This window comes from Corvus brachyrhynchos, unplaced genomic scaffold, assembly GCF_000691975.1.
Source record: "Corvus brachyrhynchos isolate BGI_N302 unplaced genomic scaffold, ASM69197v1 scaffold334, whole genome shotgun sequence".
NCBI lineage: Eukaryota > Metazoa > Chordata > Aves > Passeriformes > Corvidae > Corvus > Corvus brachyrhynchos.
The window spans coordinates 1,979,452-1,995,576 of NW_008238316.1; the positions used below are offsets into that span (position 1 = coordinate 1,979,452).

The 16,125-nt window shown below is 48.0% G+C and overlaps 1 protein-coding gene across 1 annotated transcript in view; it reads right to left on the reverse strand.

The window, feature by feature from the left end:
* Positions 1 to 16,125, reverse strand: part of PRKG1 (protein kinase, cGMP-dependent, type I) — a 315,753-nt gene that overhangs the window by 42,963 nt on the left and 256,665 nt on the right. The window lies entirely within an intron of this gene.

Consider the following 16,125-nt stretch of genomic DNA (forward strand, 5'->3'; position numbering starts at 1 on the left):
TCCTGCTTTTCTGATGGAGCACAGTATTTCCTAAAACACCTCCCACGCATGCAGCTTGTTCTGGAGAAGAGCTCTTGCCATCCCAGGAGCTGAACTTGCACAGATGAGTGCTCCCCCAAAACCCCTCCAAGCCACGTTCCCAGCACTGGACTCTCACACACCATCCCCTTGGATCAGTGCCGAGCTCTGGAAAATTCCATGGGACAAAGGCAGGTCTGGGGTGGGGAACAAAGAGGGGCCCGAGGGCTCCAGCAGTGAACGCCAGGAGCAGCTCAGGGGACAGCGGATCAAAAGCAAGGAGCTTCCTGAGGGTTTCTTAGCATGCTTGGAAGGTTCCCATCCCTTATCCAGCACTTTTCCATGCTTCCACTGGAGGGCAGGAATATCCCACGTTTCCAGAGAGGATCCTTCAGCTCACTGCCATGCACCCTCAAGCAGCTCTAGGAAGGCCTGGCCTTTGGGGACATCCGCGTGCTCCTCCACGCTCTCATTTGCTTCCTGTCCTGCTTTTATGGAGCAGCGCCGTTTTTTCAAAGCATCGTCATTATTTTCATCAAACAACTGCAACGTTCCCAGTTTGTCCCAATGCCTCCCCTCCCAGTGCCCCTCAGCCTCCCTGCATGCCCTGCAGCTCTCCAGGGTGCCCTAATTCCCTGACATAACTTTTCTGTAGGTAGCGCAGATACACTGGAATTCTGTACATCTGCACGGAGCAGCAGATTTACACCCTCACTGCTTCCTCGGGAGGCAACAAAACTTTTTAGAACGTTTCTGGGTGGGAGTGTGGGTGTGCTGGAGGGCAGGAAGCTCTGCCGAGGGATCAGCACAGGCTGGATCCATGGGCTGAGGTTCAGCAAGGCCAAGTGCCGCGTCCTGCCCTGGGCTCACCCCAAGCCCTGCAGCTCCAGGCTGGGGCAGAGGGGCTGGAAAGCGTTAGGAATGACTTTTGAAGGTTGGCTTTCGCCATATGTTGTATTAATTATGAGTTCTATTATAGGTTATATTAGGGACTATAATGTTGGGTATTATGATATTATCCGGTGGAAATATCAAAGGTCTAATATACATGTTAAAGGTTTAATGCTGTCGGGGTGGCTTTGATGGTACAGGTTTGGTTTGGCGGCGGCTGGGTGGGTTTCTGTGGCAGTGCCCGTTCTGTGGGGAGCGAGCTGCTGCCGGCCGGGCTGCGGGAGCAGCGCCATGAGAGGAGCGAGGGCAGCGCTGACCGCCGCAAACGCCGATCGCCTCAGCGGCAGAAAAGCGCGGGCTCGCAGGAGATAAAACCTCAATCTTACAACTCTTAGCTTTGTTTTTGCATATAGCTCAGCTTTTTTTTTGCTGGATTTCAAATTTGACGTCACTGTCTTGCCTGTCTTCTCAAGCTATAAAAACTTCCTTGGTTTGGTAAATGTGCAGCTGCTTAGAACCCAGTGAACTAGAGACATTATTTTTTTAAGAACCTAAGCAGTAGTGAAGGAAATTAGTTAGCAAACACACGTCAGTAACTGAACTAACACACTTTTAAATTTTGTGGTATAAAGATGACTGTTTGGGATGATGGGTTTTAGTCGGTTCTGGTTTATGGTGTGATCAGAAAGAGATCAGAGGCTCAGCTGGGGCACAGAAAACCCCAGCCAGCCCCAGGGAAGCAGCCCTGCGATGGGGCCCTGTGTGGTGGGGGATCCCCATGCCCAGAGATGCCCTGACACAGCCCCAAGGACCTGGTGCAGCTGCCCAGAGCCTGAGCCTGGCCATGAGTCCTCCTGTTTCTACCCAGCCAGTTCCCTCCTAGCTCTGGTTTACCTGGACAGGGCAGGGCTGAGTCTGGAGGAACCCTTTTTCACAGAAAGGGTGCTCAGGCCTTGGCAGGGGCTGCCCAGGGAGCTTTGGAGTGCCCATGCCTGGAGGTGTCCAAGGAAGGGCTGGAGGTGGCACTCAGTGCTCTGGGCTGGGGACAAGGTGGCCATCGGGCACAGCTTGGACTCCATGGGCTGGGAGGGCTTTTCCAGCCTCAGTAACTCCGTGAGCCTGTGATGGTCTCACAGAGTTGACCTCGGGACCTCCAGCTTGTATCATTTGTATCTGTAAGTGAAAACTCATCAAGAGCAGAATAAAATCAATTTACTGTCTCCCATAAAGAGACATACTGAGGTTCCTGAAGGGGTCACACTAAAGGTTGATCTGCTTGACAGAGTTGGATGTGGTTTCCAAAAGTTCTCTCAGAATGTTCATCAGCAAAGGCTATTAAAGACACGAAGCTGCCAGGAACAGTCTTCTCATGGAGAAAGAACTGATCTGCAGAGCAGAGGGACACCACCTGTGACCCTGAGGGTACTCTGCTGGAGTTGGTGCTGCTTGATGGAGTCAAAATTCAGACAGGTAAAGGTACCTAGGAGGTTTTCTGTGCACATCCAGACACTCAGAGCAGCAGAAAAGAAATGGAGTGAGCTAGAAAGCTGCAGAAGGACCTTGGGAAGGGTGTGGCAGAAGCACCTCAGCACTTTTCCAATAAAGATGAAATGAAAATGAGATAGAAAAAAAACCCCAAACTTCCAATGCCAAAACCAGGCTCTGGGATGACAATTCCCCCTAAGACAGCCCTAGGGAAGCATCAGCTCCATGCTGATGGGCAAGAAGAAGGATGGAATGTCAGGGATCACCAGGGAAGGAGCAGGAAAACAGCCTGGCTTTATACAAACTACAGCACCACAGGAGTCATGGCTGAGCATACTGGGACTCCCCAGCCTGAAAACTGCCCACAATTCAGCATTTTCAGGATATATTTAGTAAAGGGAGATATTATTTCACTAAAATCCAGGGGTTTTTTGGACTATCTGAATGTTTACTATCCGGGATAATGCTGAACACGCCCTGCTCTAGCAACTCTTGTCCACATTTCAGTACCTGACTTTTACAGCCTAATTCTGTGCTGTAATGACCCAATGTTGTTAGCTCCTTACAGGGGAAATCATTCTGCAGGTGAAGCTCTTCCCACTCGGGCTCCTTCTCTGCCAGCTGTTCCCTGAAGATGGGGGAGAGCAGGAGGGTGTCAGACCTGTTTTTTTTATGAATTCTGGTTAATTCACTTCGTCTCTTCAGATCCATTTCCTGATGTGGAAAATGAAGATCCACTGGAGATTTACCCTCGGGCAGATCACCTGGGGCATGTCTGGGATCAGGTCAAAGGCCCATTTTTCTCCTCAGGAGAACAGGAAGCACATGGAGAAGCAGAGCAAGCATGTGGTGATATTCCCTGGAATACTCTGGCAGCCTCTGGAGCTCCTGGAAAGATGTTACAGAATGGAGCAGAATGCTGCACACCAAACCCACCCTCCTCATGCTTGTCCAACAGAAACCTTGGCCCTCCTAAGGGGACGATCCCTTTGTGGGAGTGTTCCAGACAAAACCCAGATCACAGCAAGGATTTCAGCTGCTGGAGCGAGCCCAGAGGAGGCTCCAGGATGAGCAGGGGGATGGAGCAGCTCTGCTGGGAGGAAAGGCTGGGAGAGCTGGGATTGTTCAGCCTGGAGAGGAGAAGCTCTGGGGTGACCTCACTGGGGCCTTCCAGTGCCTGAAGGGGCTCCCCAAGAAAGATGGAGAGATTCTTTCCAAAGGCCTTCCCTTCTCCAGTATCACCTCCTGCTCAGTCTACACAAAACCCTTCCAAAAGCCCTTTTCTATTTTCAGAGGGGATCCTCTCTTCCTTCACGAGCAGCTTTTACTCCTCCCACCTTCAGCACCTTCAATAAACACCCAAACTCCACCTGCTGCTCACTGGGAAGAAGGAGAGACCCACAAACATTTCTTTTTTAATGCAATAAAACAATCCTTGACCAAGGGGTAAATAGTGATTGCTGGGGTTGAACTATACAGCCAAACATGTGGTTTCTGATAAAGATCATCTTCCTGCACTTCCCCTCCACTAATGGCTCTGCTGTCACTTGAAACTCCCAGCAGAGCCTTAATGCCTTCTTCCTTTCCTGGAATTAGCAGTGGAGCTTTCAAATGAGCTTCCCTTTGCCTGAAAACGAATCAGGGGAGGCCTGAGCTCAGCTCTGTGCTGAACAAATGTAATTCTGGGAGATTTTCCTGTCAGGCACCTCAGCCTGATTAACGCCAGGCAAGGCAGGGGGGCAGAGCTCCTTTGTAAGCCATACTTGGGATTAGGACTGTCTGCATCCCTCAGGAATACATCAAAATTGCCTTTTTAAGTAGCTGCCAGTGTTTTAGCTTATTAAGGCACAAAATATGTGTTTCACTGTTTATTTTTTAGCAGGGTGGGTTTTGAGGCTTTCTGTGTGAGGCCTTTTGACAACAGCCATGGTATTTCCAAAGCTGCCAGGGCTCCAAACCCCTCCCCTGGATTCAGGGATGGAAGGATGAGCCAATTTCGGCCCAAGGGCTGTGAAAAAAAAGCCTTTTTTCCTGGAGCCTCCAACATCAGAGGCTCTGCTGGTGTTGAGCAAGTGACTCTGTTGAAATCCCAGAATCATGGAATGGTTTGGAAGAGACTTTAAAGCCCACCCAGTGTCACCCCCTGCCATGGGCAGGGACACCTCCCACTGTCCCAGGCTGCTCCAAGCCCCAGTGTCCAGCCTGGCCTTGGACACTTCCAGGGATCCAGGGGCAGCCACAGCTTCTCTGCACCAACTGTTTCAAAAGCCTTTTTGTTGCTTATATCCTCATCAAGTTCCTCAAATCTGCTGGATTATAAACGCAGACCTGCTGGAAGATGTAAAATTCATCTTCACCTTGCTGACACTCTGTATTCAGAGCACTGAGCCCACATCCCTCCAAGTCAGGTGGAAATGCAAACACAGAATCATTTAGGTTGGAAAAGACTTGTCAGATCATCGAGCCCAAGCCTCAGTCCAGCACCTCGTCCAGAATTCAGATCGTGCTGCGGCAGGGAATGTCCTTAAGGGCATTTGCCCAACTATTCTGCGCTCGTTATTTCAGCTCATCTGCATTAACCACTGAGAGACACAGCAGATCCTGAAGGATGGGTGACCTGGAGTGTGTTTCTCGTGTACAGAATTGTACATGAGCCACGTTTCCACCTCATCAGCTGTAATTAATTGCACCGAAAAGACAGGGCGTTGATAAAATTTCTAGTCTGCGCTAAAATAGCCATAAAGCCAAGCACCACAACCTGTTATCTCCTCCCCAAACCCAACTTTTCAGCATCACACCTGGATTCTCCAAGCAGAAAAGCATAACTGAGATGTTTCAGCAAGCAGGGATTCAATGATTATCAACTCTCCTGCCTTAATTGTTCCCTTCTCAGTTTATTTGGCTCTAAGCTGAGTGTTTGTGCCTGGCAATTCAGGGGAAAAATGGAGCTGTGTTTTCCAAGAGTTCTCCTCACCTCTTTATTCTCCACTGCTATAACAGCCCAGGTTCCCATAGAAACTGAGCGTAAAGAGCAGAAGTGTAAAATCCAAATGAACAGGTCCAAGCTGGAAATGTTGTGTTTTATTAGACAAATAAATATCACTAACGGGCGCTGCGCTTTTCTAATGGCAGAGCCAGATAAGGCTGCACCTTATCAAAGAGAGAGATAGCACACAGATGATAACCCGCAGAGTCACTGGGAAGGGGTCGATCCCGCTTCTTGAAACTGAGATACTTTCTGGATTTTCCCGTTTTGGAGGCAGCAAAACCCCAGCTCCTCATTCACAATCTGATCCTGACTTCCTCAATCACCCCAAGAGGCTGATCCCACTTGCTGAAGTTGAGCTGTTCCCTGGATTATTTCGTTTTGGAGGCAGCAAAACCCCAGCAAAACCCTGACTCCCCCAAATTGCCCCAGGTCCCTCTGGATTCTCAGCCCTCAACACTGGAGCTGTGCGCTAATTTAGGCCCTTCTCAGGTGGACTTCATCATTTTAAATGAATATTGGCACAAGTGTGGAAGTTCTCTGTAAAAAGCACTGTAAAAATGGGTTTCTGGGGAAAGAGCAGGCAGGATGCTTTTGGAAGTATCTGGAAAGTGGTCCTGGATAATTTTATTTTTAACCGTGAAAGGGGGTTTTTAAAGATGAAAAGATGAAGAACTTCAGGAAAATTATCAATTTAATTGAAAATGATCACTTTGGGATTATCAATTCTATTCCAACATGACGATTCTTCCCAACAAGAACACTGGAAATGGGACAGAGATACTACTGGGACTACAAACTATGCCAAGCTCTGGAGAGTTTTTAGAAGGCCATAATAAAATATGATTGAATCTTTTTTTTTCCTAGAAACACTTGCAATGGCCATTTACAAAGATCCCAGGAGTGTTTATCCTTGGGCACCCCTGTTGTGCCTTCTCCAAAGGGGTGACACAGATCAGCCTCTCCTGAGCCTCTGCAGCAGAAGGAATGACACCCTCTACTAGAAATGTTCATTTTCTAAGCAATTCCATCCACTGAAACTTGGGGAAAATTAGGAAAACTTTCAAATAGCTGAGGTGTGTGTGATTATTTTCATTTCCAAGCCAGGCTGCGCCATCCAACACTCAGTGACTTAGAAGGGGAATTCACTGGAGCAGCTCCTGTGGAGTTTCTGAGCAATGAAGCCCTGGCACCTCCCAAGCTCAGTTTTCTCATGCTCAGCTCCTCTGTTTAATGGCCCAGGAGATGCTGCAGGTCAAAAAAAGATTCAAATTTCTTTCCCCCCAGCCATGTTTAAAACAATATTGCAAAATGCTTGAAGCCATGCAAAGAGATTCACTATGAAAGGACACTTCAGTCGAGAGCCTCCCACCTCCTACCATCACCAAGCCAGCAGGAAAGGGAAGGTCAGCACTGCTTGTTTCCAGCTTTTGCACCTCCCCTTTCTCTGTGAGAAGTCTGAGTGGTTCTTGCCTTTCCAAGGAGCTGTCCTGGATAATGAGGCACTGATAAAAACCTGCCTGCTTGAGAAACAACGGAGAGGTTGGAACACAAGCAGAAACAGGAGGAAATATTCTTCGTTTTGCTGCTGCATTTCCCAAGCCCACTAAAAGGAAGTTCAAATGAGCAGAGTTTTAGCTGGCTGGAAGAAAAGCAGTTGATGATATTTAATTTTCAGGGGACTTTGGGACGTGCTGAGTGTGGTCTGTGACTGGTGCAAGGCGCACTCCTGCAGGACTTTACCCTTTGCAGAGGCTGCAGCCATAAAATATGAGAGTAAATCCTTTTTGCTTTAAATGTCAGCTTCAATACTTAGCAAGGGCACGCGTGAGCTGCAGGGAGCAGAAAGCTTGGAGCAGCATTTTCTCCTAGATCTGCTGTTTTTCCAGGCAGGAGGTCACATCCTCACTAAGCACTCGCTCAGCTCTTAAATATTTTCATGTCTGAATCTGACCCAGATGCAAAATGTGACAACTCAGCTCCCGCATCGCTATTAAGCAGCTGATTTGGGATTGTGGGGTTGGTAAAACGGCCTTCAAAGCTGAACTCCAGGCCCTCATTCCCTGAGTGTAGGAAATGGCTGGGAAGCTGGAAGTGGGGGAATTTAAGGGCATGGCTGATGTTTCAAAGCAGCCGAGGGGTGCCTTTTTAATTGGTGCCAAGCCAGCATCTGCAGGGCCTCCCTGGCAATTTCCCTGCTTGTTCCAGGAGTCCCTGCCCTGGCCTGGCCTGCTGCCAGCCACTCTCCTATCTTGGGCTCCTCCAAGAGTTCCAAGCCGTAGGAATTCCATGCTGCCCTCCAGGATGGATGAGATCACTCCCACACAGGAGCAGCCTCCAAAGGGACGAGGGAATAAGGATCCCTGTGTGAGGAATGCACCTTGCTGAGGATGGAGATGCACCCAGGTCTGAGATTGAATCCGAGATTAAGATCAGCACCAGGACCTGCAGCTCGGAAGGGGTTGGGGAGTATGGCACAGTGGTTTGACTCAGATCATCAGCAGCTGAGCAAATTCCAATTGCACACTTCGGAGCTCATGGTATCGCTCCGAGCCCGCGCTTTGGGATCAATAAATGATGTTATTTGAGGTTTTCTGCAGAGCAATTGTACAGGAAAATGACAGGAAACCAAGAGATAGCAAAGCCAGGGCTCAAACGCGTCTCCCTGCACTGCTTTGCTGAGCAGACAAAGCCAGAAACACCTCACTGCCATCACTGAAATGAATTTTAAATACAGCCACAAATGAGGGGCTTTTAACTCGCATCAGAAATTTAATAACAATAGCCCCATTAAAAACCTCCAGGTAGTTTTACATTAATGTCCAACATAATGGGACAGATCAGGCTTTGATCTCCTCTTTCAAGGTTTACAGGCACTGAGCTTATCTCACATATTCCCAATGTCATCTTATCTGCACCTCTGATGTTTTATCTTGTTATACCTCCGCAGAAGCCGTGGGATCAGCTACATCACGGGAACAGTTTTTCCTTTTTTATTTTTTTTAAATTTTCTTTTTTCAGATGATTTAAAGATTTAGAGCTCAGCACTTCTCAAATCATTTCATGGAGCGTTCAGTGAGGCACTGAGAAAATGGAGCAAATGCAAGCGAGGACAAATCAACGTGGAGCAGAGCACAGCCAGGAAAACCCAAGTGCCCTGCCCAGTGTGGGGTTTGGGATGCCCTAAGGTGGGTGTGCCCCATCCCTGGAAGGCTCCAAGGCCAGGCTGAATGCACTTGGAGAAACCTGGGATTAGTGGAGGGTGCCCCTGCCCATGGATCTGGATGGGCTTTAAGGTCCCTTGCAACCTGAACTATTCTGGGATTCTAAGTGCTGCAAACAAGCAAATGGAAAAAATAATTTAAAAATAATTAAAATATTAATATCCCATGGTGGCAGTTTCTCAGGATCCATAAACAGTGTCGGAAGCACCCAGGTTCTTTTTCTGAACAAACCTCCATTACTGAATGTTATGGTGTAAGTTACTGTGATGGGAGGCTGGCACCTTCCTGGTGATCCCAAAGACGGGAGCATCACATCCTGTGGGTCCCACAGCTGGGAGCAGGAAGAGCAGAGACCCAACCTAGAATCCTTTCCCAGAATGGTTTGGAATGGGAGGGATATGAAGGATCATCCAGTGCCACCCCTGCCATGGGCAGGGACACCTCCCACTGTCCCAGGCTGCTCCAAGCCCCAATGTCCAGCCTGGCCTTGGGCACTGCCAGGGATCCAGGGGCAGCCCCAGCTGCTCTGGGCACCCTGTGCCAGGGCCTGCCCACCCTCCCAGGGAACAATTCCTTCCCAATATCCCATCCATCCCTGCCCTCTGGCACTGGGAAGCTGTTCCCTGTGTCCTGACCCTCCACGCCTTGTCCCAAGTTCCTCTCCAGCTTTCCTGGAGCCCCTTTAGGCATGGAAAGGGCTCCCCAGGTAAGGATGAGACGAGGGTAGAAATCCTGGGTGGAATGGGAACTACATTTAGACTGGAAGCTGTGTATGGAAAGCAATTAGAGCCCTCAGGAAAAGGGATTAAGTGTTTTTTACAGGGAAGAAGACAAAGGATTTGTTTGGGTGGCTCAGCTGCGGGTGGGATGGAGGCGTAGGCAGCAGCTTTGGAGTTAAGGCTGCATTGGGTTTCTCACTTACAGTGGGATTAAATTCTTCCATTTCACAGTTGGGTGATTGAATTTCATTTCCAATCTGACACGGTTTCTGTCCTGGGGTCAGCTGAATTCACTGGGCAGCTTTTGGGTACCACACTCACTAATGTTTGTGGGGAGAAAATGAATATTCACTCTGAAACGGGAACCTCCACCCTCTGCTCCTTCCCCTCTCCCTGCAGTTTAAACAACCGGCATTTCCAAACTTTGGAGCTACTCCCATCAAATCCTGGCCTGGGAAGTTTTTTGGGTGAATGGGAAGAAGCTTCTTTATCTGGCAACACCTTTTCCAGCCCTGCCGAGACGATTTGCCAGCAGGGAAACAATGCTGTCCCACCTCCTGCCCTGGTGCTTCCCAAATCTTTTCCTCCCAAACCTTCCCTGGGTGCCAGCACCACCCGCATACCAGCCTTTCATCTCTCACTGCTCTGCATCTCCTTCTCTCCTTTCCCTTACGAATTCTTGGATATAAAAGCAGGGTCTGAGCTGCTGACGTACAACTGAGGAGAACTGGACTAGCAGGGAACTGCAGAGTTGGGAAAGCCACAAATGATCCCACACCTATTTCCAGCAGTTCCAAGATCAGTGGCTCCCTGTGGCAGCAGAATCACTGAGTTTTATTTATATTACATTTTGTTCAAGTGCCTCCCTGTTATTTAAGTCAGCAGATGACAGCGGGACAGAAATAGCCCAACTTCCAGTGGTGCAATCCTTGCAAAGCTGTTCAGACGAGTCCTCAGGACAGCTCCAAAATGTGCTGGACAACAAATGTACACTGCCAGGGATGCACAGAAATGTTTTAATGCTGCCTTTGCCTCAACGCCTCCCCCCCCCCGCCCAAAGCTGGCCAAGGTTTTTGTTTAAAGCACTGAGCCAGAGCTGCATGGAGCTGCAAGCGCTGGGATTAGCAGAGTATTCCCAGCAGCTCCTCAGAGAAGGATTCACATCCATTCCAAAGGAGTTGGTGAAATTTCCAAGGCCCAGACCATCAAGTGCTCCCACCACGTGCAGCTGGAATGGCCACGTGCATGGATGCATCCACACTGCATTTGTGCTCCCTCTGGAATTTGTTATCCATAGGATGATTTCTGCTGCATTTTTCCTTCCTCAGGATAGCCCTAATTCCCTAAAACAAAGAGGACAGCCCCGATTCCATAACCAAATGCCGCCAGCTGTTGGAACAGCAGCCTGCTTCCAAGGCGCTGACTGTTCTTCACCGAGGCTTGCATGTGACATCTGCCCAAGCCCATTATCCCATCCAAAGGTCAGCTGAGCAAGGGGAGAGCACAGAGATTACTCCCTAACTAAACCAGCCTTGGTTTCAAAGGTAATTTAGTGTGTCCCTGCTGGGTGACAGAGCATTCCCAGTGCTCTTTCTCCAGAGGGAAGCAGCCACTGAGTCTGCCTGGTGTGGTCTCTGTGTGAATAATTCAACTCCCCCCTCAAACAACAAAGTCACATTTTGCCTTCACCTGGGGACATCACCCTGCTGGGCTCTCACATTTTCAAATGACTTCTGAGATGGTTTTCTAATCCCACCCCTGTTTATTACGGCAATCAGGAAAATCTGACAGAGCTGGGTGCAAACTACCAGTGGCTTCAGGATGAAATGACAAATTATTTAAGGCTGGACGCCGGGAAAAGCAAAACTCTCCAGCAGAAAAAGCTCTTCCATATTAGAGGCCAAATTATGGCACCTAAAATCTCAGTTTTTCTGAACAGCAAATGTCCCAGCTCACACGAACTGAACAGGTATCAACGATCAGCTATTGCTTCCTCACAGCCCTCACCAGGGAGGAGAAGGGGTTTAATTATTTACAGAGCTTAAAAGAAATGACTGCAACCTCTGCTTTTTATAGCCCTGAGGAGCTTTTTGCCAGCTTTTTGCATGTGCCACGGGATTTCTCCCCAGTCTGGCACCATGGACAGCCAAGGCAAAAGCTGCTTCCCAGATGGTTTCTGGTTTAGGGAACAAGGGACGCAGAGGGGGATGGAGCCCCTCAGCACAGCTCCCTGATGCTGCAAAGCCAGGAAATGCTGTTTCTTGCAGGAAAAATGATGTTCTGTGCCTTGGTGGATTATTTCAGCCAAAGTTTTCCAGCCCAGCACCAAGTCAGACCCTCACTAAATCATCCTCTTTAACTGGTGGCTCCCATTTTGGAACCTTAACTCTGCCCGTTTCCCTTCTGGCAGAGGTTCAAACCGTCCTTGGACTATCTCAGTTGTATTTCTGAACAAAATAAAACCATTCTTCCCTAATGCCCAGGGCTCTTTTAGCCCCACAGCCCCAGGGCTGGCTGGGTGTCCAAGCCAGCAGGTACCAGAGCCCTGCAGAGGCAGCACCTGCAGGCAAAGCTTTCCCATCACACCAGAACAGGAGTTTCCATGAAGCTGCTTTCTGCTCCTTTTCACAGAGCTGGAGGGCCAATCCAGCCTTAATATGTTTATGGAGATGCTTCCCCATCCTCAATGGATCAAGACTGTGACCATCACTTCAACCCACAGGTATCAAAGTTGCAACAATCAAGTCTCATTTCTGATCCACGGGTGGTGAGATTTTTCCTCTGCTCTCTCTCCTCTTACCCCTTATTTCTTTTCCTTTCTTTTCCTTGGATATATTTTCTTAAGGGATAACTTTATACTTTTGTATTGTTTCATTTCTATTGGTGTATAAAATGGAAAAATATTAACAACCACCCTCTGCAGCAAAATTAAGTCAATGAACTCATGGGGTGCTTTGTCAGGAATAAATGGAGTGGGAGAGGGGGTGTAAAGTGAAAAAGGGACAACTCAGGGGCTAAAGAAGGGGACTAGAAAAGGGGACTAAAAAGGTTCGGATAGAATCTTTCAGGTTGGAAAAGAGCTCTCAGATCTTTGAGTCCAGCTGTTAATGAAGCTCTTCCTTACAACACAGCTCCAGAAGGATGAAGGGCTCTGGGGCAGGAGCTGCAAGGACAGGGATCATACGCTACACAAAAGTTCCTGTCCCCTGGAGTCCCGTGAAAAGCAGCCAGTTTTGGCTCTGAGTATCCAGACATTCCCTCAGGGCTGCAACACAGCTGGAATGGGAAAAAACATCAAGGGAAAAGTCCAACCAGAACAACTCTTCCTGCAGAGAGCCTGGAACAACAGCCCGAAGGCACCAAAATCCAGGCTTCAGCTGGGGATTGATCCCAAGCCCTGCTGCCACAGGAGATCAGCACTGGGACCCAGCTGGGAATGCGATGGGAGCACTGGGACAGTGGTTCTGGGGGCTGTGCTCGGCCAGGCATGACCAGGCAGCTGCCAGCTGTGCCAGCTGGGTGGCCAGGGACACTGCTGCGCCACAGCCATGCCATGGGAAGGTGGCACCACCTAGAGAGGAACCCCCCAGCCGTGGTAAGGGCTCAGTAATTGCACAGGATCAACGCCAGGAGTTCTCAGGTTGGGAAGAGCCCAGCAGGAGGGATTGGCATGCCTGGAGCAAAGGGGGTCACTGACCCTCACCCCACTTGGCACCACCAACTGCTGCAGGAACCACCCAGCCGTGTCCTCCTGGATTTATGGAAGCTGCCAGAATGGCTCCATCTGGAAGCAACCTCCACTGAGATAATCCTGATTATTTGGGCATCTCCTTCATGCCAGCCTAAATGCCAACGTGGCTGGGCCTGGCACTGGGACACGGGTGCTGCTCCTGTGGACTCCCAGTTCCTCAGAGCATGAAGCAAATTTGCCTCTCTCCTTCCCCTTTTAGGAGGTAACTCTAACATCCATTAGTTAATTAATTCATTAACTCATTTGCATACATCCAAGGAGTAGAATATTATAACCCGTTTTATGTCTGTGTAATCCTGTAATTAAAATGATAGCCTGCAATTAAAATCATGGTCTCACAGATGACATGTCTGTGGTTGGTGATTTAAGAGAGGGAACACAAAGGACGGGCATTAAAGAGAACTGCCAACCCCAAGCTGGCAAAAAGCAGGAAGTGCCTCTAAGATAAGAATAAACTCAATAAATAGTTCAGCTCTTCCAGGCCTGGAAGACAGATGGATACATGGAAAGATATTCCAAGCCTGTAACTTCTGCCTAACATCGTCTCAGCCATGCCCTGAGCTCTGTGACTCCAGGGATGTGCCCCAGCATGGAAATGGGAAAAAAGCCCCAGTGCCATTAATTTTGTAGGCATTTACAGTCCTGGAGTGGTTTGGGTTGGAAGGGACCTCAAAGCCCATCTCGTTCCAAGCCCTTCCACCAGACCAGTCCTGCTCAAGCTGGCCTTGGTCATCCTGATCCATTTGATCCATGGGATCCATCCCGAGGCCTTTTCCCAGCTGGCACGTGAGCTGTGAAAAGGAGATGGGAGCCAAAAAAAGAGGAGCCAAACCTTTCCGTGGGATTTGTGTAAAGCCTCACAAACCTGCCCATGTTTAATGCTCCCAGTTCTTCCCTATCACAAACCTGCTCTCGGAAAAAAGGAGCCCTTGAAGGACAATTAGCTGGGGCTAATTAACTGCTGCCTGGTAGGGATTCCAGGTTACACTTGCTGCCAAGGAGACTTTTCTCCCTGAGGAGTTTCACCTCGCGAGGTAACCCTGGAACACCAAAACTTTCTGGAAGGGCTCACAATTCCTCTGGGGTTGCTCTCCAAGGAACTTTGCCATTTTTCCCTCCTCCATCCATCTTTCTGCTAGATTTCAAGGAGCCCAGCAAACAGGAATACGGAATTTGGCTGCTAAATACTCCATTTTTCAATAGAGCATTCCTTTTTTGGATATTTTTCCAGGCAGACAACACTGATCCCTCCTGCTCTGTCTGAGGCAAAATGCAAAGGTGTGACTGTAATGTCACTGTCACCCCTGCTCTGCAGTGACAGGGCTCCAGCACCGGCCTCTGACTTTGAAGATAAAAAAATGGCTATCAAAATTGTTCCTTTTAGGGAACAACTCCTCCATCAGCAGCGCTTCGCCCTTCCATTGGGATGAAACACTTGGCATTAGAAGGAAAGGACTGGAGAAGATAAAAACTCAAAAATGTGAAGGTCAGAACCCAGCGGCTCCCAAAAGGAAGTTCCTTCCAAAGAGGTCCCAAATTGCAGTTTTCCCCCAGGTTGTACAGCAGATCTTAAAACTCCCCAAAGTATCCTCAAGATCTCCTCAGCCTGCATCCCCAACATTCCTGGCAGAAGAAATACTCAAGAATAGAGCTTAAAATTCTAGGTGTGGGAAGGGCACACTCTTCTGGGTGCTGATGGGTTGTGGTGCCACCTTCAAAAACCTGTGACCACAACATCGTTTCTGACCCAACCCAAACTTCCCCAGTTTTATTCCCAATGTTTTTTTCCCTTCTGCTCCGATGGAAATCAATAGAACCCAAATAGGAACGCTCAAAATTTTACATAAAATAATAACAGAATGAGCCTGGGATACTTGGGACCATCTGTCTGAAGCATTCCATGCCCAGAATTCCTGGTTTTGGGGTGATAAAGGGACTTGGTAGTCTCCCACCCTCTTCATTAAGTCAACAACAATTTAAGGAATTTAACCTTTTTAATGGAACACCTTTTTAAGAAGGAAGCTTACATTTGATCTGCAGCAGGGAAATATTATTCCAAACTAAAATACATCCCTTTTAATACCTTAAAATTAATTAAATATAATATCTCAAATATCACCGCAAAATAAGAAAAGAGCAATCTGCGGGTATTTTGCAGGATTAACAAGTTTTGCTCATGAACTGGAGATTTTTGAGATGGATCTTAGTTCCTGAAACAAGCCAAGAGTTATTTTTAATCAATATCTAACTGGGGCTTCTCACTTTCCCCCCACAGAGGTGCCCAGTACCTTTAGCAGACACCATTCCAACCCCTCTGGTTTAATGAGAAGTTTCTATGTATAACTTAATTGGAATCTTCAATTTAGGCAGTCACTCGGAGCATTTGACTCTGAGAAAAGACCTATCCCCTCCCTTAATGTGCTATTAAAAAAATCCCCATGAAAGTAAAATAATTGAGAGGGAGGAAAAGTAAAGAAGTTTTGTGGAGAGCAAATTTAATTTTCTTTTCAGCAACTTCTGCCTTTGAATCATGTTTGGTTGATACTGAGTGTCTCCCAAAGCACAACAGGATCCTCTTGAAAAGCTTTAATCATTGGGATAGAATCAGAACTCAAAGATTACAGATTAAAATCAAATTGTAGCTCAAGAATGAATGAAAAGTGGGTTTTTTTAAAAAAATATTTAAAATATTTTAAACTACAGCTCCCTTCTGAAAGGAATGAATGTTTATTGAGGACTTCAGATGAATATATTGCTTCACATCAAGGCAGCTCCAGATTTTATCCCAAAATGACAAATTCCACTGCCCATCTTTTGTGTCATGTTTGACTTTGGAAAGTATCTGAGAAAGGTCAGATTTCTCTAAAGAAATGAAATGTCTTCAACAACAATTCCCTCAACAACAATTCCAGGATCTGGAGTTTCTCACCTCACAATATTTCAAGAGGATTTCTGGAAGATCCACTTCTGTGGGCTCAGATATTGTTATTGAGGAGAACCATGGGACAACCTGGCTTTGGGTACTGACCAGAGGAGACCCATCTCCACACC